Raw genomic sequence first — 24278 nt, forward strand, 5'->3', positions numbered from 1 at the left:
GTTAACTCCCAAACCGCTGCGCAGAAGTCAACCAAACTTCACCCAATAGTGTATTTTATCACAATCTAGTAGTTACATTTAGAAATTTAGTTCTAGGACATTTGGTTTGAGCGCAATCTTCAAACTTAATTAAAAAAAGTCATTTAAGCCTTTTCACAGTGAGATCTATGCGATATGGCCGAGAAATGTAATTTTGATGTTCACTCCCAAACCGCTGCGCAGAAGTAAACCAAACTTCACCCAATAGTGTATTGTATCACAATCTAGTAGTTACATGTGGAAATTTGGTTCTAGGACATTTGATTTGAGCGCAATCCTCAAACTTAGGTCAAAAAAGCCATTTAAGCCTTTTCACAGTGAGATCTACGCGATATGGCTGAGAAATGTAATTTTGATGTTAACTCCCAAACCGCTGCGCAGAAGTCAACCAAACTTCACCCAATAGTGTATTGTATCACAATCTAGTAGTTACATTTGGAAATTTCGTTCTAGGACATTTGGTTTGAGCGCAATCATCAAACTTAATTAAAAAAGTCATTTCAGCCTTTTCACAGTGAGATCTATGCGATATTGCCGAGAAATGTAATTTTGATGTTAACTCCCAAACCGCTGCGCAGAAGTCAACCAAACTTCACCCAATAGTGTATTTTATCACAATCTAGTAGTTACATGTGGAAATTTGGTTCTAGGACATTTGGTTTGAGCGCAATCATCAAACTTAGGTCAAAAAGCCATTTCAGCCTTTTCACAGTGAGATCTATGCGATATGGCTGAGAAATATAATTTTGATGTTAACTCCCAAACCGCTGCGCAGAAGTCAACCAAACTTCACCCAATAGTGTATTTTATCACAATCTAGTAGTTACATTTAGAAATTTAGTTCTAGGACATTTGGTTTGAGCGCAATCTTCAAACGTAATTAAAAAAAGTCATTTAAGCCTTTTCACAGTGAGATCTATGCGATATGGCCGAGAAATGTAATTTTGATGTTAACTCCCAAACCGCTGCGCAGAAGTAAACCAAACTTCACCCAATAGTGTATTGTATCACAATCTAGTAGTTACATGTAGAAATTTGGTTCTAGGACATTTGATTTGAGCGCAATCCTCAAATTTAGGTCAAAAAAGCCATTTAAGCCTTTTCACAGTGAGATCTATGCGATATGGCCGAGAAATGTAATTTTGATGTTAACTCCCAAACCGCTGCGCAGAAGTCAACCAAACTTCACCCAATAGTGTAATGTATCACAATCTAGTAGTTACATTTGGAAATTTCGTTCTAGGACATTTGGTTTGAGCGCAATCTTCAAACTTAATTAAAAAAGTCATTATCGCCTTTTCACAGTGAGATCTATGCGATATTGCCGAGAAATGTAATTTTGATGTTAACTCCCAAACCGCTGCGCAGAAGTCAACCAAACTTCACCCAATAGTGTATTTTATCACAATCTAGTAGTTACATTTAGAAATTTAGTTCTAGGACATTTGGTTTGAGCGCAATCTTCAAACTTAATTAAAAAAAGTCATTTAAGCCTTTTCACAGTGAGAGCTATGCGATATGGCCGAGAAATGTAATTTTGATGTTCACTCCCAAACCGCTGCACAGAAATCAACCAAACTTCACCCAATAGTGTATTGTATCACAATCTAGTAGTTACATGTGGAAATTTGGTTCTAGGACATTTGATTTGAGCGCAATCCTCAAACTTAGGTCAAAAAAGCCATTTAAGCCTTTTCACAGTGAGATCTATGCGATATGGCCGAGAAATGTAATTTTGATGTTAACTCCCAAACCGCTGCGCAGAAGTCAACCAAACTTCACCCAATAGTGTATTTTATCATAATCTAGTAGTTACATTTGGAAATTTAGTTCTAGGACATTTGGTTTGAGCGCAATCTTCAAACTTGGGTCAAAAAAGCCATTTAAGCCTTTTCACAGTGAGATCTACGCGATATGGCTGAGAAATGTAATTTTGATGTTAACTCCCAAACCGCTGCGCAGAAGTCAACCAAACTTCACCCAATAGTGTATTGTATCACAATCTAGTAGTTACATTTGGAAATTTCGTTCTAGGACATTTGGTTTGAGCGCAATCATCAAACTTAATTAAAAAAGTCATTCAAGCCTTTTCACAGTGAGATCTATGCGATATGGCCGAGAAATGTAATTTTGATGTTAACTCCCAAACCGCTGCGCAGAAGTCAACCAAACTTCACCCAATAGTGTATTTTATCACAATCTAGTAGTTACATTTGGAAATTTAGTTCTAGAACATTTAGTTTGAGCGCAATCCTCAAATTTAGGTCAAAAAAGCCATTTAAGCCTTTTCACAGTGAGATCTATGCGATATGGCCGAGAAATGTAATTTTGATGTTAACTCCCAAACCGCTGCGCAGAAGTCAACCAAACTTCACCCAATAGTGTATTGTATCACAATCTAGTAGTTACATGTGGAAATTTGGTTCTAGGACATTTGATTTGAGCGCAATTCTCAAACTTAGGTCAAAAAAGCCATTTAAGCCTTTTCACAGTGAGATCTATGCGATATGGCCGAGAAATGTAATTTTGATGTTAACTCCCAAACCGCTGCGCAGAAGTCAACCAAACTTCACCCAATAGTGTATTTTATCACAATCTAGTAGTTACATTTGGAAATTTAGTTCTAGGACATTTGGTTTGAGCGCAATCATCAAACTTAGGTCAAAAAAGCCATTTAAGCCTTTTCACAGTGAGATCTATGCGATATGGCTGAGAAATGTAATTTTGATGTTAACTCCCAAACCGCTGCGCAGAAGTCAACCAAACTTCACCCAATAGTGTATTTTATCACAATCTAGTAGTTACATTTAGAAATTTAGTTCTAGGACATTTGGTTTGAGCGCAATCTTCAAACTTAATTAAAAAAAGTCATTTAAGCCTTTTCACAGTGAGATCTATGCGATATGGCCGAGAAATGTAATTTTGATGTTCACTCCCAAACCGCTGCGCAGAAGTAAACCAAACTTCACCCAATAGTGTATTGTATCACAATCTAGTAGTTACATGTGGAAATTTGGTTCTAGGACATTTGATTTGAGCGCAATCCTCAAACTTAGGTCAAAAAAGCCATTTAAGCCTTTTCACAGTGAGATCTACGCGATATGGCTGAGAAATGTAATTTTGATGTTAACTCCCAAACCGCTGCGCAGAAGTCAACCAAACTTCACCCAATAGTGTATTGTATCACAATCTAGTAGTTACATTTGGAAATTTCGTTCTAGGACATTTGGTTTGAGCGCAATCATCAAACTTAATTAAAAAAGTCATTTCAGCCTTCTCACAGTGAGATCTATGCGATATTGCCGAGAAATGTAATTTTGATGTTAACTCCCAAACCGCTGCGCAGAAGTCAACCAAACTTCACCCAATAGTGTATTTTATCACAATCTAGTAGTTACATTTGGAAATTTCGTTCTAGGACATTTGGTTTGAGCGCAATCATCAAACTTAATTAAAAAAGTCATTTCAGCCTTTTCACAGTGAGATCTATGCGATATTGCCGAGAAATGTAATTTTGATGTTAACTCCCAAACCGCTGCGCAGAAGTCAACCAAACTTCACCCAATAGTGTATTTTATCACAATCTAGTAGTTACATTTAGAAATTTAGTTCTAGGACATTTGGTTTGAGCGCAATCTTCAAACTTAATTAAAAAAAGTCATTTAAGCCTTTTCACAGTGAGAGCTATGCGATATGGCCGAGAAATGTAATTTTGATGTTCACTCCCAAACCGCTGCGCAGAAGTCAACCAAACTTCACCCAATAGTGTATTGTATCACAATCTAGTAGTTACATGTGGAAATTTGGTTCTAGGACATTTGATTTGAGCGCAATCCTCAAACTTAGGTCAAAAAAGCCATTTAAGCCTTTTCACAGTGAGATCTACGCGATATGGCTGAGAAATGTAATTTTGATGTTAACTCCCAAACCGCTGCGCAGAAGTCAACCAAACTTCACCCAATAGTGTATTGTATCACAATCTAGTAGTTACATGTGGAAATTTGGTTCTAGGACATTTGATTTGAGCGCAATCCTCAAACTTAGGTCAAAAAAGCCATTTAAGCCTTTTCACAGTGAGATCTACGCGATATGGCCGAGAAATGTAATTTTGATGTTAACTCCCAAACCGCTGCGCAGAAGTCAACCAAACTTCACCCAATAGTGTATTTTATCATAATCTAGTAGTTACATTTGGAAATTTAGTTTTAGGACATTTGGTTTGAGCGCAATCTTCAAACTTAATTTAAAAAAAGTCATTTAAGCCTTTTCACAGTGAGATCTATGCGTTATGGCCGAGAAATGTAATTTTGATGTTCACTCCCAAACCGCTGCGCAGAAGTCAACCAAACTTCACCCATTAGTGTATTGTATCACAATCCAGTAGTTACATGTGGAAATTTGGTTCTAGGACATTTGATTTGAGCGCAATCCTCAAATTTAGGTCAAAAAAGCCATTTAAGCCTTTTCACAGTGAGATCAATGCGATATGGCCGAGAAATGTAATTTTGATGTTAACTCCCAAACCGCTGCGCAGAAGTAAACCAAACTTCACCCAATAGTGTAATGTATCACAATCTAGTAGTTACATGTGGAAATTTGGTTCTAGGACATTTGATTTGAGCGCAATCCTCAAACTTAGGTAAAAAAAGCCATTTAAGCCTTTTCACAGTGAGATCTACGCGATATGGCCGAGAAATGTAATTTTGATGTTAACTCCCAAACCGCTGCGCAGAAGTCAACTAAATTTCACCCAATAGTGTATTGTATCACAATCTAGTAGTTACATTTGGAAATTTCGTTCTAGGACATTTGGTTTGAGCGCAATCATCAAACTTAATTAAAAAAGTCATTTAAGCCTTTTCACAGTGAGATCTATGCGATATGGCAGAGAAATGTAATTTTGATGTTCACTCCCAAACCGCTGCCCAGAAGTCAACCAAACTTCACCCAATAGTGTATTGTATCACAATCTAGTAGTTACATGTGGAAATTTGGTTTTAGGACATTTGGTTTGAGCGCAATCATCAAACTTAATTAAAAAAGTAATTTCAGCCTTTTCACAGTGAGATCTATGCGATATTGCCGAGAAATGTAATTTTGATGTTAACTCCCAAACCGCTGCGCAGAAGTCAACCAAACTTCACCCAATAGTGTATTTTATCACAATCTAGTAGTTACATTTAGAAATTTAGTTCTAGGACATTTGGTTTGAGCGCAATCCTCAAACTTAGGTCAAAAAAGCCATTTAAGCCTTTTCACAGTGAGATCTATGCGATATGGCCGAGAAATGTAATTTTGATGTTAACTCCCAAACCGCTGCGCAGAAGTAAACCAAACTTCACCCAATAGTGTATTTTATAATAATCTAGTAGTTACATTTGGAAATTTAGTTCTAGGACATTTGGTTTGAGCGCAATCTTCAAACTTAATTAAAAAAAGTCATTTAAGCCTTTTCACAGTGAGATCTATGCGATATGGCCGAGAAATGTAATTTTGATGTTAACTCCCAAACCGCTGCGCAGAAGTCAACCAAACTTCACCCAATAGTGTATTGTATCACAATCTAGTAGTTACATGTAGAAATTTGGTTCTAGGACATTTGATTTGAGCGCAATCCTCAAACTTAGGTCAAAAAAGCCATTTAAGCCTTTTCACAGTGAGATCTACGCGATATGGCTGAGAAATGTAATTTTGATGTTAACTCCCAAACCGCTGCGCAGAAGTCAACCAAACTTCACCCAATAGTGTAATGTATCACAATCTAGTAGTTACATGTGGAAATTTGGTTCTAGGACATTTGATTTGAGCGCAATCCTCAAACTTAGGTCAAAAAAGCCATTTAAGCCTTTTCACAGTGAGATCTACGCAATATGGCTGAGAAATGTAATTTTGATGTTAACTCCCAAACCGCTGCGCAGAAGTCAACCAAACTTCACCCAATAGTGTATTGTATCACAATCTAGTAGTTACATTTGGAAATTTCGTTCCAGGACATTTGGTTTGAGCGCAATCATCAAACTTAATTAAAAAAGTCATTTCAGCCTTTTCACAGTGAGATCTATGCGATATGGCCGAGAAATGTAATTTTGATGTTAACTCCCAAACCGCTGCGCAGAAGTCAACCAAACTTCACCCAATAGTGTATTTTATCACAATCTAGTAGGTACATTTAGAAATTTAGTTCTAGGACATTTGGTTTGAGCGCAATCTTCAAACTTAATTAAAAAAAGTCATTTAAGCCTTTTCACAGTGAGAGCTATGCGATATGGCCGAGAAATGTAATTTTGATGTTAACTCCCAAACCGCTGCGCAGAAGTAAACCAAACTTCACCCAATAGTGTATTGTATCACAATCTAGTAGTTACATGTGGAAATTTGGTTCTAGGACATTTGATTTGAGCGCAATCCTCAAACTTAGGTCAAAAAAGCCATTTAAGCCTTTTCACAGTGAGATCTACGCGATATGGCTGAGAAATGTAATTTTGATGTTAACTCCCAAACCGCTGCGCAGAAGTCAACCAAACTTCACCCAATAGTGTATTGTATCACAATCTAGTAGTTACATTTGGAAATTTCGTTCTAGGACATTTGGTTTGAGCGCATTCATCAAACTTAATTAAAAAAGTCATTTCAGCCTTTTCACAGTGAGATCTATGCGATATTGCCGAGAAATGTAATTTTGATGTTAACTCCCAAACCGCTGCGCAGAAGTCAACCAAACTTCACCCAATAGTGTATTTTATCACAATCTAGTAGTTACATTTAGAAATTTAGTTCTAGGACATTTGGTTTGAGCGCAATCTTCAAACTTAATTAAAAAAAGTCATTTAAGCCTTTTCACAGTGAGAGCTATGCGATATGGCCGAGAAATGTAATTTTGATGTTCACTCCCAAACCGCTGCGCAGAAGTCAACCAAACTTCACCCAATAGTGTATTGTATCACAATCTAGTAGTTACATGTGGAAATTTGGTTCTAGGACATTTGATTTGAGCGCAATCCTCAAACTTAGGTCAAAAAAGCCATTTAAGCCTTTTCACAGTGAGATCTACGCGATATGGCCGAGAAATGTAATTTTGATGTTAACTCCCAAACCGCTGCGCAGAAGTCAACCAAACTTCACCCAATAGTGTATTTTATCATAATCTAGTAGTTACATTTGGAAATTTAGTTTTAGGACATTTGGTTTGAGCGCAATCTTCAAACTTAATTAAAAAAAAGTCATTTAAGCCTTTTCACAGTGAGATCTATGCGTTATGGCCGAGAAATGTAATTTTGATGTTCACTCCCAAACCGCTGCGCAGAAGTCAACCAAACTTCACCCATTAGTGTATTGTATCACAATCCAGTAGTTACATGTGGAAATTTGGTTCTAGGACATTTGATTTGAGCGCAATCCTCAAATTTAGGTCAAAAAAGCCATTTAAGCCTTTTCACAGTGAGATCTATGCGATATGGCCGAGAAATGTAATTTTGATGTTAACTCCCAAACCGCTGCGCAGAAGTAAACCAAACTTCACCCAATAGTGTAATGTATCACAATCTAGTAGTTACATGTGGAAATTTGGTTCTAGGACATTTGATTTGAGCGCAATCCTCAAACTTAGGTCAAAAAAGCCATTTAAGCCTTTTAACAGTGAGATCTACGCGATATGGCTGAGAAATGTAATTTTGATGTTAACTCCCAAACCGCTGCGCAGAAGTCAACCAAACTTCACCCAATAGTGTATTTTATCACAATCTAGTAGTTACATTTAGAAATTTAGTTCTAGGACATTTGGTTTGAGCGCAATCTTCAAACTTAATTAAAAAAAGTCATTTAAGCCTTTTCACAGTGAGAGCTATGCGATATGGCCGAGAAATGTAATTTTGATGTTCACTCCCAAACCGCTGCGCAGAAGTCAACCAAACTTCACCCAATAGTGTATTGTATCACAATCTAGTAGTTACATGTGGAAATTTGGTTCTAGGACATTTGATTTGAGCGCAATCCTCAAACTTAGGTCCAAAAAGCCATTTAAGCCTTTTCACAGTGAGATCTATGCGATATGGCCGAGAAATGTAATTTTGATGTTAACTCCCAAACCGCTGCGCAGAAGTCAACCAAACTTCACCCAATAGTGTATTGTATCACAATCTAGTAGTTACATGTGGAAATTTGGTTCTAGGACATTTGATTTGAGCGCAATTCTCAAACTTAGGTCAAAAAAGCCATTTAAGCCTTTTCACAGTGAGATCTATGCGATATGGCCGAGAAATGTAATTTTGATGTTAACTCCCAAACCGCTGCGCAGAAGTCAACCAAACTTCACCCAATAGTGTCTTTTATCACAATCTAGTAGTTACATTTGGAAATTTAGTTTTAGGACATTTGGTTTGAGCGCAATCTTCAAACTTAATTAAAAAAAGTCATTTAAGCCTTTTCACAGTGAGATCTATGCGATATGGCCGAGAAATGTAATTTTGATGTTCACTCCCAAACCGCTGCACAGAAGTCAACCAAACTTCACCCATTAGTGTATTGTATCACAATCTAGTAGTTACATGTGGAAATTTGGTTCTAGGACATTTGATTTGAGCGCAATCCTCAAACTTAGGTCAAAAAAGCCATTTAAGCCTTTTCACAGTGAGATCTATGCGATATGGCCGAGAAATGTAATTTTGATGTTAACTCCCAAACCGCTGCGCAGAAGTCAACCAAACTTCACCCAATAGTGTATTTTATCATAATCTAGTAGTTACATTTGGAAATTTAGTTCTAGGACATTTGGTTTGAGCGCAATCTTCAAACTTAATTAAAAAAAGTCATTTAAGCCTTTTCACAGTGAGATCTATGCGATATGGCTGAGAAATGTAATTTTGATGTTAACTCCCAAACCGCTGCGCCGAAGTCAACCAAACTTCACCCAATAGTGTATTGTATCACAATCTAGTAGTTACATGTGGAAATTTGGTTCTAGGACATTTGATTTGAGCGCAATCCTCAAACTTAGGTCAAAAAAGCCATTTAAGCCTTTTCACTGTGAGATCTATGCGATATGGCCGAGAAATGTAATTTTGATGTTAACTCCCAAACCGCTGCGCAGAAGTCAACCAAACTTCACCCAATAGTGTATTTTATCATAATCTAGTAGTTACATTTGGAAATTTAGTTCTAGGACATTTGGTTTGAGCGCAATCTTCAAACTTAATTAAAAAAAAGTCATTTAAGCCTTTTCACAGTGAGATCTACGCGATATGGCCGAGAAATGTAATTTTGATGTTAACTCCCAAACCGCTGCGCAGAAGTCAACTAAATTTCACCCAATAGTGTATTGTATCACAATCTAGTAGTTACATTTGGAAATTTCGTTCTAGGACATTTGGTTTGAGCGCAATCATCAAACTTAATTAAAAAAGTCATTTAAGCCTTTTCACAGTGAGATCTATGCGATATGGCCGAGAAATGTAATTTTGATGTTCACTCCCAAACCGCTGCGCAGAAGTCAACCAAACTTCACCCAATAGTGTATTGTATCACAATCTAGTAGTTACATGTGGAAATTTGCTTTTAGGACATTTGGTTTGAGCGCAATCATCAAACTTAATTAAAAAAGTCATTTCAGCCTTTTCACAGTGAGATCTATGCGATATTGCCGAGAAATGTAATTTTGATGTTAACTCCCAAACCGCTGCGCAGAAGTCAACCAAACTTCACCCAATAGTGTATTTTATCACAATCTAGTAGTTACATTTAGAAATTTAGTTCTAGGACATTTGGTTTGAGCGCAATCTTCAAACATAATTAAAAAAAGTCATTTAAGCCTTTTCACAGTGAGATCTATGCGATATGGCCGAGAAATGTAATTTTGATGTTAACTCCCAAACCGCTGCGCAGAAGTCAACCAAACTTCACCCATTAGGGTATTGTATCACAATCTAGTAGTTACATGTGGAAATTTGGTTCTAGGACATTTGATTTGAGCGCAATCCTCAAACTTAGGTCAAAAAAGCCATTTAAGCCTTTTCACTGTGAGATCTATGCGATATGGCCGAGAAATGTAATTTTGATGTTAACTCCCAAACCGCTGCGCAGAAGTCAACCAAACTTCATACAATAGTGTATTTTATCATAATCTAGTAGTTACATTTGGAAATTTAGTTCCAGGACATTTGGTTTGAGCGCAATCTTCAAACTTAATTAAAAAAAGTCATTTAAGCCTTTTCACAGTGAGATCTACGCGATATGGCCGAGAAATGTAATTTTGATGTTAACTCCCAAACCGCTGCGCAGAAGTCAACCAAACTTCACCCAATAGTGTATTGTATCACAATCTAGTAGTTACATTTGGAAATTTCGTTCTAGGACATTTGGTTTGAGCGCAATCATCAAACTTAATTAAAAAAGTCATTTAAGCCTTTTCACAGTGAGATCTATGCGATATGGCCGAGAAATGTAATTTTGATGTTCACTCCCAAACCGCTGCGCAGAAGTCAACCAAACTTCACCCAATAGTGTATTGTATCACAATCTAGTAGTTACATGTGGAAATTTGGTTTTAGGACATTTGGTTTGAGCGCAATCATCAAACTTAATTAAAAAAGTCATTTCAGCCTTTTCACAGTGAGATCTATGCGATATTGCCGAGAAATGTAATTTTGATGTTAACTCCCAAACCGCTGCGCAGAAGTAAACCAAACTTCACCCAATAGTGTAATGTATCACAATCTAGTAGTTACATGTGGAAATTTGGTTCTAGGACATTTGATTTGAGCGCAATCCTCAAACTTAGGTCAAAAAAGCCATTTAAGCCTTTTCACAGTGAGATCTACGCGATATGGCTGAGAAATGTAATTTTGATGTTAACTCCCAAACCGCTGCGCAGAAGTCAACCAAACTTCACCCAATAGTGTATTGTATCACAATCTAGTAGTTACATTTGGAAATTTGGTTCTAGGACATTTGGTTTGAGCGCAATCATCAAACTTAATTAAAAAAGTCATTTCAGCCTTTTCACAGTGAGATCTATGCGATATTGCCGAGAAATGTAATTTTGATGTTAACTCCCAAACCGCTGCGCAGAAGTCAACCAAACTTCACCCAATAGTGTATTTTATCACAATCTAGTAGTTACATTTAGAAATTTAGTTCTAGGACATTTGGTTTGAGCGCAATCTTCAAACTTAATTAAAAAAAGTCATTTAAGCCTTTTCACAGTGAGAGCTATGCGATATGGCCGAGAAATGTAATTTTGATGTTCACTCCCAAACCGCTGCGCAGAAGTCAACTAAACTTCACCCAATAGTGTATTGTATCACAATCTAGTAGTTACATGTGGAAATTTGGTTCTAGGACATTTGATTTGAGCGCAATCCTCAAACTTAGGTCCAAAAAGCCATTTAAGCCTTTTCACAGTGAGATCTATGCGATATGGCCGAGAAATGTAATTTTGATGTTAACTCCCAAACCGCTGCGCAGAAGTCAACCAAACTTCACCCAATAGTGTATTTTATCATAATCTAGTAGTTACATTTGGAAATTTCGTTCTAGGACATTTGGTTTGAGCGCAATCATCAAACTTAATTAAAAAAGTCATTTCAGCCTTTTCACAGTGAGATCTATGCGATATTGCCGAGAAATGTAATTTTGATGTTAACTCCCAAACCGCTGCGCAGAAGTCAACCAAACTTCCCCCAATAGTGTATTTTATCACAATCTAGTAGTTACATTTAGAAATTTAGTTCTAGGACATTTGGTTTGAGCGCAATCTTCAAACTTAATTAAAAAAAGTCATTTAAGCCTTTTCACAGTGAGAGCTATGCGATATGGCCGAGAAATGTAATTTTGATGTTCACTCCCAAACCGCTGCGCAGAAGTCAACCAAACTTCACCCAATAGTGTATTGTATCACAATCTAGTAGTTACATGTGGAAATTTGGTTCTAGGACATTTGATTTGAGCGCAATCCTCAAACTTAGGTCAAAAAAGCCATTTAAGCCTTTTCACAGTGAGATCTACGCGATATGGCTGAGAAATGTAATTTTGATGTTAACTCCCAAACCGCTGCGCAGAAGTCAACCAAACTTCACCCAATAGTGTATTTTATCATAATCTAGTAGTTACATTTGGAAATTTAGTTTTAGGACATTTGGTTTTAGCGCAATCTTCAAACTTAATTAAAAAAAGTCATTTAAGCCTTTTCACAGTGAGATCTATGCGTTATGGCCGAGAAATGTAATTTTGATGTTCACTCCCAAACCGCTGCGCAGAAGTCAACCAAACTTCACCCATTAGTGTATTGTATCACAATCTAGTAGTTACATGTGGAAATTTGGTTCTAGGACATTTGATTTGAGCGCAATCCTCAAACTTAGGTCAAAAAAGCCATTTAAGCCTTTTCACAGTGAGATCTATGCGATATGGCCGAGAAATGTAATTTTGATGTTAACTCCCAAACCGCTGCGCAGAAGTAAACCAAACTTCACCCAATAGTGTAATGTATCACAATCTAGTAGTTACATGTGGAAATTTGGTTCTAGGACATTTGATTTGAGCGCAATCCTCAAACTTAGGTCAAAAAAGCCATTTAAGCCTTTTCACAGTGAGATCTACGCGATATGGCTGAGAAATGTAATTTTGATGTTAACTCCCAAACCGCTGCGCAGAAGTCAACCAAACTTCACCCAATAGTGTATTGTATCACAATCTAGTAGTTACATTTGGAAATTTCGTTCTAGGACATTTGGTTTGAGCGCAATCATCAAACTTAATTAAAAAAGTCATTTCAGCCTTTTCACAGTGAGATCTATGCGATGTTGCCGAGAAATGTAATTTTGATGTTAACTCCCAAACCGCTGCGCAGAAGTCAATTAAACTTCACCCAATAGTGTATTTTATCACAATCTAGTAGTTACATTTAGAAATTTAGTTCTAGGACATTTGGTTTGAGCGCAATCTTCAAACTTAATTAAAAAAAGTCATTTAAGCCTTTTCACAGTGAGAGCTATGCGATATGGCCGAGAAATGTAATTTTGATGTTCACTCCCAAACCGCTGCGCAGAAGTCAACCAAACTTCACCCAATAGTGTATTGTATCACAATCTAGTAGTTACATGTGGAAATATGGTTCTAGGACATTTGATTTGAGCGCAATCCTCAAACTTAGGTCCAAAAAGCCATTTAAGCCTTTTCACAGTGAGATCTATGCGATATGGCCGAGAAATGTAATTTTGATGTTAACTTCCAAACCGCTGCGCCGAAGTCAACCAAACTTCACCCAATAGTGTATTTTATCACAATCTAGTAGTTACATTTAGAAATTTAGTTCTAGGACATTTGGTTTGAGCGCAATCTTCAAACTTAATTAAAAAAAGTCATTTAAGCCTTTTCACAGTGAGAGCTATGCGATATGGCCGAGAAATGTAATTTTGATGTTCACTCCCAAACCGCTGCGCAGAAGTCAACCAAACTTCACCCAATAGTGTATTGTATCACAATCTAGTAGTTACATGTGGAAATTTGGTTCTAGGACATTTGATTTGAGCGCAATCCTCAAACTTAGGTCCAAAAAGCCATTTAAGCCTTTTCACAGTGAGATCTATGCGATATGGCCGAGAAATGTAATTTTGATGTTAACTCCCAAACCGCTGCGCAGAAGTCAACCAAACTTCACCCAATAGTGTATTTTATCATAATCTAGTAGTTACATTTGGAAATTTAGTTCTAGGACATTTGGTCTGAGCGCAATCTTCAAACTTAATTAAAAAAAGTCATTTAAGCCTTTTCACAGTGAGATCTATGCGATATGGCTGAGAAATGTAATTTTGATGTTAACTCCCAAACCGCTGCGCAGAAGTCAACCAAACTTCACCCAATAGTGTATTGTATCACAATCTAGTAGTTACATGTGGAAATTTGGTTCTAGGACATTTGATTTGAGCGCAATCCTCAAACTTAGGTCAAAAAAGCCATTTAAGCCTTTTCACAGTGAGATCTATGCGATATGGCTGAGAAATGTAATTTTGATGTTAACTCCCAAACCGCTGCGCCGAAGTCAACCAAACTTCACCCAATAGTGTATTGTATCACAATCTAGTAGTTACATGTGGAAATTTGGTTCTAGGACATTTGATTTGAGCGCAATCCTCAAACTTAGGTCAAAAAAGCCATTTAAGCCTTTTCACTGTGAGATCTATGCGATATGGCCGAGAAATGTAATTTTGATGTTAACTCCCAAACCGCTGCGCAGAAGTCAACCAAACTTCATACAATAGTGTATTTTATCATAATCTAGTAGTTACATTTGGAAATTTAGTTCCAGGACATTTGGTTTGAGCGCAATCTTCAAACTTAATTAAAAAAAGTCATTTAAGCCTTTTCACAGTGAGATCTACGCGATATGGCCGAGAAATGTAATTTTGATGTTAACTCCCAAACCGCTGCGCAGAAGTCAACCAAACTTCACCCAATAGTGTATTGTATCACAATCTAGTAGTTACATTTGGAAATTTCGTTCTAGGACATTTGGTTTGAGCGCAATCATCAAACTTAATTAAAAAAGTCATTTAAGCCTTTTCACAGTGAGATCTATGCGATATGGCCGAGAAATGTAATTTTGATGTTCACTCCCAAACCGCTGCGCAGAAGTCAACCAAACTTCACCCAATAGTGTATTGTATCACAATCTAGTAGTTACATGTGGAAATTTGGTTTTAGGACATTTGGTTTGAGCGCAATCATCAAACTTAATTAAAAAAGTCATTTCAGCCTTTTCACAGTGAGATCTATGCGATATTGCCGAGAAATGTAATTTTGATGTTAACTCCCAAACCGCTGCGCAGAAGTAAACCAAACTTCACCCAATAGTGTAATGTATCACAATCTAGTAGTTACATGTGGAAATTTGGTTCTAGGACATTTGATTTGAGCGCAATCCTCAAACTTAGGTCAAAAAAGCCATTTAAGCCTTTTCACAGTGAGATCTACGCGATATGGCTGAGAAATGTAATTTTGATGTTAACTCCCAAACCGCTGCGCAGAAGTCAACCAAACTTCACCCAATAGTGTATTGTATCACAATCTAGTAGTTACATTTGGAAATTTGGTTCTAGGACATTTGGTTTGAGCGCAATCATCAAACTTAATTAAAAAAGTCATTTCAGCCTTTTCACAGTGAGATCTATGCGATATTGCCGAGAAATGTAATTTTGATGTTAACTCCCAAACCGCTGCGCAGAAGTCAACCAAACTTCACCCAATAGTGTATTTTATCACAATCTAGTAGTTACATTTAGAAATTTAGTTCTAGGACATTTGGTTTGAGCGCAATCTTCAAACTTAATTAAAAAAAGTCATTTAAGCCTTTTCACAGTGAGAGCTATGCGATATGGCCGAGAAATGTAATTTTGATGTTCACTCCCAAACCGCTGCGCAGAAGTCAACCAAACTTCACCCAATAGTGTATTGTATCACAATCTAGTAGTTACATGTGGAAATTTGGTTCTAGGACATTTGATTTGAGCGCAATCCTCAAACTTAGGTCCAAAAAGCCATTTAAGCCTTTTCACAGTGAGATCTATGCGATATGGCCGAGAAATGTAATTTTGATGTTAACTCCCAAACCGCTGCGCAGAAGTCAACCAAACTTCACCCAATAGTGTATTTTATCATAATCTAGTAGTTACATTTGGAAATTTCGTTCTAGGACATTTGGTTTGAGCGCAATCATCAAACTTAATTAAAAAAGTCATTTCAGCCTTTTCACAGTGAGATCTATGCGATATTGCCGAGAAATGTAATTTTGATGTTAACTCCCAAACCGCTGCGCAGAAGTCAACCAAACTTCACCCAATAGTGTATTTTATCACAATCTAGTAGTTACATTTAGAAATTTAGTTCTAGGACATTTGGTTTGAGCGCAATCTTCAAACTTAATTAAAAAAAGTCATTTAAGCCTTTTCACAGTGAGAGCTATGCGATATGGCTGAGAAATGTAATTTTGATGTTCACTCCCAAACCGCTGCGCAGAAGTCAACCAAACTTCACCCAATAGTGTATTGTATCACAATCTAGTAGTTACATTTGGAAATTTGGTTCTAGGACATTTGATTTGAGCGCAATCATCAAACTTAGGTCAAAAAAGTCATTTAAGCCTTTTCACAGTGAGATCTACGCGATATGGCCGAGAAATGTAATTTTGATGTTAACTCCCAAACCGCTGCGCAGAAGTCAACCAAACTTCACCCAATAGTGTATTTTATCATAATCTAGTAGTTACATTTGGAAATTTAGTTTTAGGACATTTGGTTTTAGCGCAATCTTCAAACTTAATTAAAAAAAGTCATTTAAGCCTTTTCACAGTGAGATCTATGCGTTATGGCCGAGAAATGTAATTTTGATGTTCACTCCCAAACCGCTGCGCAGAAGTCAACCAAACTTCACCCATTAGTGTATTGTATCACAATCTAGTAGTTACATGTGGAAATTTGGTTCTAGGACATTTGATTTGAGCGCAATCCTCAAACTTAGGTCCAAAAAGCCATTTAAGCCTTTTCACAGTGAGATCTATGCGATATGGCCGAGAAATGTAATTTTGATGTTAACTCCCAAACCGCTGCGCAGAAGTCAACCAAACTTCACCCAATAGTGTATTTTATCATAATCTAGTAGTTACATTTGGAAATTTCGTTCTAGGACATTTGGTTTGAGCGCAATCATCAAACTTAATTAAAAAAGTCATTTCAGCCTTTTCACAGTGAGATCTATGCGATATTGCCGAGAAATGTAATTTTGATGTTAACTCCCAAACCGCTGCGCAGAAGTCAACCAAACTTCACCCAATAGTGTATTTTATCACAATCTAGTAGTTACATTTAGAAATTTAGTTCTAGGACATTTGGTTTGAGCGCAATCTTCAAACTTAATTAAAAAAAGTCATTTAAGCCTTTTCACAGTGAGAGCTATGCGATATGGCCGAGAAATGTAATTTTGATGTTCACTCCCAAACCGCTGCGCAGAAGTCAACCAAACTTCACCCAATAGTGTATTGTATCACACTCTAGTAGTTACATGTGGAAATTTGGTTCTAGGACATTTGATTTGAGCGCAATCCTCAAACTTAGGTCAAAAAAGCCATTTAAGCCTTTTCACAGTGAGATCTACGCGATATGGCTGAGAAATGTAATTTTGATGTTAACTCCCAAACCGCTGCGCAGAAGTCAACCAAACTTCACCCAATAGTGTATTTTATCATAATCTAGTAGTTACATTTGGAAATTTAGTTTTAGGACATTTGGTTTTAGCGCAATCTTCAAACTTAATTAAAAAAAGTCATTTAAGCCTTTTCACAGTGAGATCTATGCGTTATGGCCGAGAAATGTAATTTTGATGTTCACTCCCAAACCGCTGCGCAGAAGTCAACCAAACTTCACCCATTAGTGTATTGTATCACAATCTAGTAGTTACATGTGGAAATTTGGTTCTAGGACATTTGATTTGAGCGCAATCTTCAAACTTAGGTCAAAAAAGCCATTTAAGCCTTTTCACAGTGAGAGCTATGCGATATGGCCGAGAAATGTAATTTTGATGTTCACTCCCAAACCGCTGCGCAGAAGTCAACCAAACTTCACCCAATAGTGTATTGTATCACAATCTATTAGTTACATTTGGAAATTTCGTTCTAGGACATTTGGTTTGAGCGCAATCATCAAACTTAATTAAAAAAGTCATTTCAGCCTTTTCACAGTGAGATCTATGCGATATGGCCGAGAAATGTAATTTTGATGTTAACTCCCAAACCGCTGCGCAGAAGTAAACCAAACTTCACCCAATAGTGTAATGTATCACAATCTAGTAGTTACATGTGGAAATTTGGTTCTAGGACATTTGATTTGAGCGCAATCCTCAAACTTAGGTCAAAAAAGCCATTTAAGCCTTTTCACAGTGAGATCTACGCGATATGGCTGAGAAATGTAATTTTGATGTTAACTCCCAAACCGCTGCGCAGAAGTCAACCAAACTTCACCCAATAGTGTATTGTATCACAATCTAGTAGTTACATTTCGAAATTTGGTTCTAGGACATTTGGTTTGAGCGCAATCATCAAACTTAATTAAAAAAGTCATTTCAGCCTTTTCACAGTGAGATCTATGCGATATTGCCGAGAAATGTAATTTTGATGTTAACTCCCAAACCGCTGCGCAGAAGTCAACCAAACTTCACCCAATAGTGTATTTTATCACAATCTAGTAGTTACATTTAGAAATTTAGTTCTAGGACATTTGGTTTGAGCGCAATCTTCAAACTTAATTAAAAAAAGTCATTTAAGCCTTTTCACAGTGAGAGCTATGCGATATGGCCGAGAAATGTAATTTTGATGTTCACTCCCAAACCGCTGCGCAGAAGTCAACCAAACTTCACCCAATAGTGTATTGTATCACAATCTAGTAGTTACATGTGGAAATTTGGTTCTAGGACATTTGATTTGAGCGCAATCCTCAAACTTAGGTCCAAAAAGCCATTTAAGCCTTTTCACAGTGAGATCTATGCGATATGGCCGAGAAATGTAATTTTGATGTTAACTCCCAAACCGCTGCGCAGAAGTCAACCAAACTTCACCCAATAGTGTATTTTATCATAATCTAGTAGTTACATTTGGAAATTTCGTTCTAGGACATTTGGTTTGAGCGCAATCATCAAACTTAATTAAAAAAGTCATTTCAGCCTTTTCACAGTGAGATCTATGCGATATTGCCGAGAAATGTAATTTTGATGTTAACTCCCAAACCGCTGCGCAGAAGTCAACCAAACTTCACCCAATAGTGTATTTTATCACAATCTAGTAGTTACATTTAGAAATTTAGTTCTAGGACATTTGGTTTGAGCGCAATCTTCAAACTTAATTAAAAAAAGTCATTTAAGCCTTTTCACAGTGAGAGCTATGCGATATGGCCGAGAAATGTAATTTTGATGTTCACTCCCAAACCGCTGCGCAGAAGTCAACCAAACTTCACCCAATAGTGTATTGTATCACAATCTAGTAGTTACATGTGGAAATTTGGTTCTAGGACATTTGATTTGAGCGCAATCCTCAAACTTAGGTCAAAAAAGCCATTTAAGCCTTTTCACAGTGAGATCTACGCGATATGGCTGAGAAATGTAATTTTGATGTTAACTCCCAAACCGCTGCGCAGAAGTCAACCAAACTTCACCCAATAGTGTATTTTATCATAATCTAGTAGTTACATTTGGAAATTTAGTTTTAGGACATTTGGTTTTAGCGCAATCTTCAAACTTAATTAAAAAAAGTCATTTAAGCCTTTTCACAGTGAGATCTATGCGTCATGGCCGAGAAATGTAATTTTGATGTTCACTCCCAAACCGCTGCGCAGAAGTCAACCAAACTTCACCCATTAGTGTATTGTATCACAATCTAGTAGTTACATGTGGAAATTTGGTTCTAGGACATTTGATTTGAGCGCAATCCTCAAACTTAGGTCAAAAAAGCCATTTAAGCCTTTTCACAGTGAGATCTATGCGATATGGCCGAGAAATGTAATTTTGATGTTAACTCTGTGAGATGTGCTTTAATGCTTTTGCACAATAACAGTATTAACAATATTCACAATAATAGTAAATGCAATAATGTGTGTTTAAAACGAGGTGTTATGATTGTTTTCTCTATTCACTTATGCTTTTTAGTGTTTACACAATGGAGTAAAGTTTCTGTTTTCAGTAAATGTCACCATAATGTTTCATTCTGGTTTCTGTTCTCAGTAAATGATACAATCTCGATAAAACAAAACTTACGCATGTGCAGTGAATGCTCTCCAACTCCTTAATAAAAGGCTGGCGCTTCTCAGGGGAGGGTTTAGATAAGCTTGTTGAAGCCACACGGGCTGCATCAATCTTTCTCCTGACGGCCGTCAGTGTTAAAAGCTTTATTTTCGTCTCAAGTCTGATTCTCTCTCCGCCCTCCTCTAGGTCTTTATTATTTTGCTAGATACAAGTAAGTTTAGACCCAACAATTCTTGGTGCCGAAACCCGGGACCTAAAAATCCGCGTCCTTCCGGGCCGCCGCGGGGCCAGTGGACGCCGCCGGGATATTTACGACCTTCTTCTCGTGACCGGGCGGCTGCGCCTTTGTTCCTGCGACGACCCGGATGGCCGGTGACAGGTCCCAGACGAACCAGGGCAGGACGGAGTGAGGTAGGATAAAGTTTAATTAAGTTGTTGACGCTTTCGGGTTTAAATACGGGGCGGATTGAATTGTGAAGTCGAAGTACTGACTCATAATTGTTCGAAGTACTGAACATCCGTTAAGTAAACCGTTGAAATTTAAACCATCCTAGTTCGAAGTACTGAACTATTGTGTGACGAATTACGTGCGTTTAAAGGGTCTAAAAACGTTACGTAAACAGTAATCCTCGAAGTACTGAGGACTAACACACAGGCGATATTTTGCGAAGTAAAGACAAAATATTGCGGAAAGCGGGCCGAAGTACCGAGCCATAAAAAGTTATAAAAATGTCCGAACCCGGAGTCAGAGACGAGATAAAGCAAACATAATAGCGTAATAAAAAGCCAAGGTAGGACAGAATTTAAAGCTTTTCGAGTCCGTAGAGATATTGATGTGCATTTGTGTAATGTCAGGGACTTACAAATTTAGTTCAGGGAACTGCACATAGAAATAACGTGCGTGCGTCTTGCGTTACGAGGCGTTTCGGGAAAAATAATATTCTGCGTTACGGAATATTAACACGTACATAGAAATAACGTGCGTACGTCTTGCGTTACGAGACGTTTCGGGAAAAATAATATTCTGCGTTACGGAATATTAACACGTAGAGCGGTATTTTGCGTTACGAAATATCGTAGAGAAAAGGGTCTGGGACCCAACGGACTTTAAAGGAGTGATAAAGTAGGAGCAGAAGCGAGGAAGACTAAAATTACACAAATTATAAGCCATAAATAGACGGAAGCGTACAAATAACGTGCCGACATAAAATACTTAAGTTATACAAGCCCGTGCACGGCAAATAAAATCGAAATTACGTGAAAATAGAGGTAATTGAAACAACGAAACTTGCGAAAATGGGTCAAAACGTCGCTAAAACAATAGAAGATAGACTGGAAAATGATGAAACGGGAAAAACGAAAGGTGAATTCGGTTGTGAATAGGAATTTCTGTGTATCTGTGTTTACAGTTTGTCATTGAGCTCAAATTGTTTGTATGCTTTTATTTTTGGTCTGGTGTGAACCATTAGTTGATTTGTATTTGAAATAGTACTGTCTTGTATGATAAGTCATTGTGGATAACTATGGTTGTTGTCATGTGACTGATTATGAGGCTCCGTTGTGTCTTTCTTTCATGATTTTTCATGTTCATAGTGATAATTGGTGAATTGTGATGTTGAAGGTTTGAGTAAGTTGCATGAAGGGGAGAGATAACCATAAGTTTGGGGAAAAGAGGAGCTGTGGAAGTGGGGCTTGGAAATTTTTGGGCGTGTGAGACGAGCGTCGATAAGCGAGGGAAGTGTTTGTAAATAACTGACCGTTTTTTGTGCAAAATCGGAAAAAACTGGGAGTTTTTCAACATGAGGAGTGCGGCCCTTCGGTGGCCCCTATTTGCAACATGGGGTCCTCGACGGCATCCGCTGGGTTTTTGCCCAAATTAATTATAAGGGAAGGTTGTAATTGCAGCTGGGAATATTCCAGCCTTTCCCTTGTACTATTTAGGATATGATATTTGAAATGGAATCTCATTAGAGATAAAAAATAGACTATTGAGCTAAATTGAAACTTATAGAACACTCTTAAAAGAAAATAAGAGAATGGCTAAAAGAGAAAGAAAATAGTTAATGTTTTGAAAAAGGAAAAGATCAACTGTTGATAAATAGCTGTTTGAAAATAAACTTAACAGATTTATTTTAAGCAAAGAGCTAGTATGTTTGATAAAAAGAAAATCAGATTGTTATAAATGTTCATTCAAGAATAGATATTGTTAAAGTAAGTTCTTCAGAATGAAAGCAGATAATTCTACCAACCTGGAGTGAAATACAAATGGATGTTTTTTAGTGCACGAAAAAACATTCTTTGTTCTCCTCTGGACTGCTGAATTATCCTCCATTATAAATTATATGGATGTCAGTTGAAAATGATTGGAATTAAAAAATTGAATTGAATGCTATAAGAGGTAGTGTTTTAAGTGTTAAAGAATAGCAGAGAAGCCATAGTGGAATAAAAGAGAAAGTTAAAATATTTTGTGAAGTAAATTGATCCTAAAGAATTAGATTTTGACTAAAAACAATCGATTGAATAGATTATAATTGTGTCGTGGAATCGTAATTTTTGGATTACATGTTGATGAATCTTCAACAGTGACCCAAAGAAGGTGAAAAGACATTTTGTCAGCTCTAAAGAAATTCCAAAACAAAGACAAATTCCAATTTTGTAATTTTGAGTGGAACATTGCGCGATATATTAGTGCCGCTGCAAAATTCAATTTATTGATTAAAATGGGAGCTGACAAAACTGATCATAAGCAAATATTGGCATTTGCCAAGTGGAAATTATTATACTGGGAGAATTGTAACTCTGTAACTTTGGGTTGATTGCGGAACGTAAATTGTTTTTGATAGGGTAATAGTAACGGTAACCGTAATAGTATGGGGTTTAAGAGATTGTGCGTTGTTCTCAAATTTGCGATATATGATTACAATTCTCCCAAGATAAGCTTAATTTATTGAGCTAACATTTGGTTGATTTTGTGGAATTTGTTTAACGTGGAGTCTATAGAAGCTAACTAAGTAAACAGGGAGATTTAGATATGTCAGAAAGAAGGGTTTTTTTGTGCCATCAAAGGGGACATTTGGCAAAGGAATGTGAGATAGAAGACATAAGCGAAGGGGAGGTGGTGAATGTTCCGGGTCGAAGAAAAAGTAAATTCGAGACGCAGGGCGTGACTGGAGGAGGATCGCACCTCTGAGGGCGCGGCTTTGGAGAAGGCCCTTCCCACGGAGGAGGTTGATCTGTACCTCTTAGTTGATGAAACAAACTATAGACAAAGACCGGAAATGACAATATTGATGGGAAACACGCCAACTTTTTCCTTGTAGATTCAGGAGCGGAACATTCGTGCGTTAAAGACATTGCACGTTTAAGACGTTTAATAAAACAATCCGCGTCATGTCAGCTAAAGGGAAAACAACTTTAAATGCGATAAGTGAACCCAAAGAAGATCCAGAAACAATGTGTATAGTTGTCATGGCACCTAACTGGCCACACAATCTACTGGGAAGATACAAAATAGCAACTGATCAGACTTCCCAGTTCGTTGTGGAGGCTTATGATGACATCTGATACCATTGGTCACTTGACGCTCCCACTCGGGGGGCTAGATAAAACAGTTGAGGCACTAATTGCAGAAATTTAAAGGCTACCAAAACATAGCATCGTCAACAGGAAAGCAAAAATGGGCGATGAAAGGTTTCTACCAAAATTATTGATCATATGGGCAGCTGAATAGAGCCACACGATTGTCAAGTGTCTACAGGGGGGAGGACTGAGTTGGTTAATAATTGGTTAATAGACACTATGACAATTGTGGCCCAATGTTTTCAATTCATACTTGGAAAGAAAAAAAAAATTTTGAGACCAAAAAGAGGGAGGTTTCTAGAACCAACTGAACTATTTCATACATTGCACATGTATTATATTGAATTAAATAGACTGTTGGGGAAAAGATATTGCCTGGGGAAAAAATAGATGTATTTTCTAGATTAGTTAAGATTTTTCGTAGCGTACATGAGGACGAAAAAACAGTGATTGCATGTACAGACCCCAGTCTGCCAGACTATTGGAAAAGACAAATTGGACAATTTAATAACAGACTGATGCAGAAGGAAAGACCTTGCCACCTTTTAAACTGCCAGATTTAACCCCAGGACCTGTTAAAGGTTCTGGCAGCATTCTAGCTCACATAAAGAAACAGTTTGATCAAAGACAAGTTTGAGACAACAATGATCTGCCAGAATGTTCCGATCCACAGACTCTCAAGGTGCAGGTCGGAGACTTGGTCTTCCTGAAAGTGTTGCAGCGTGCCAGATGGGACAGTGAACGCTGGGACGGTCCTTACGAGATGGTGGGCTTCAGCTCGACTGCAGTGAAAGTCTTTCCGGTTGCCAGAAGGACCTAGCGACGCCAGTCCACCAGGCCCTGATTCCTAACGTCCCGACCTCACCTAAAGTCATCAAGAGAAAAAA

The sequence above is a fragment of the Corythoichthys intestinalis genome, chromosome 13 (assembly GCF_030265065.1).
Source record: "Corythoichthys intestinalis isolate RoL2023-P3 chromosome 13, ASM3026506v1, whole genome shotgun sequence".
NCBI classification, from domain to species: domain Eukaryota; kingdom Metazoa; phylum Chordata; class Actinopteri; order Syngnathiformes; family Syngnathidae; genus Corythoichthys; species Corythoichthys intestinalis.